Here is a 422-nt window from a genome sequence, read left to right as displayed (position 1 = left end):
CTAGAGTTGAGGACGAGTCGAAGTCAATGGTGCACTTGCTGCACTCCACAAAACAACAAGAAGAAAATAAAAGTAGGGGTCAGTACAAGGAACACGTACTGAGTAGGTATCATCGGCCAACTCAAAATAGAAACCAGTATATATTAAACAATAGTATAAAACCAACTACAATACTTAACAGGTTGCAAACAACAAGCACATGAACCATAGACACAACGACGCCATAACAGTTACACCCTCAATCACAACATTAAGCACACTTATGAGGACTCATGCCTCTACACCATACTCGTTTGGGAACTAGGTTCTTTGAGTTCGAGTATATTAAGTTAATTCAAGATTTCTTGCCTTTAATGTTAGTGTGTCGGAACGTGACACTCCGATCCCCTAATACTGTGTCGGAACGTGACACTCCGATCCAA

This window comes from Solanum pennellii, chromosome 7, assembly GCF_001406875.1.
Source record: "Solanum pennellii chromosome 7, SPENNV200".
NCBI lineage: Eukaryota > Viridiplantae > Streptophyta > Magnoliopsida > Solanales > Solanaceae > Solanum > Solanum pennellii.
This window is presented reverse-complemented; position numbering follows the sequence as displayed.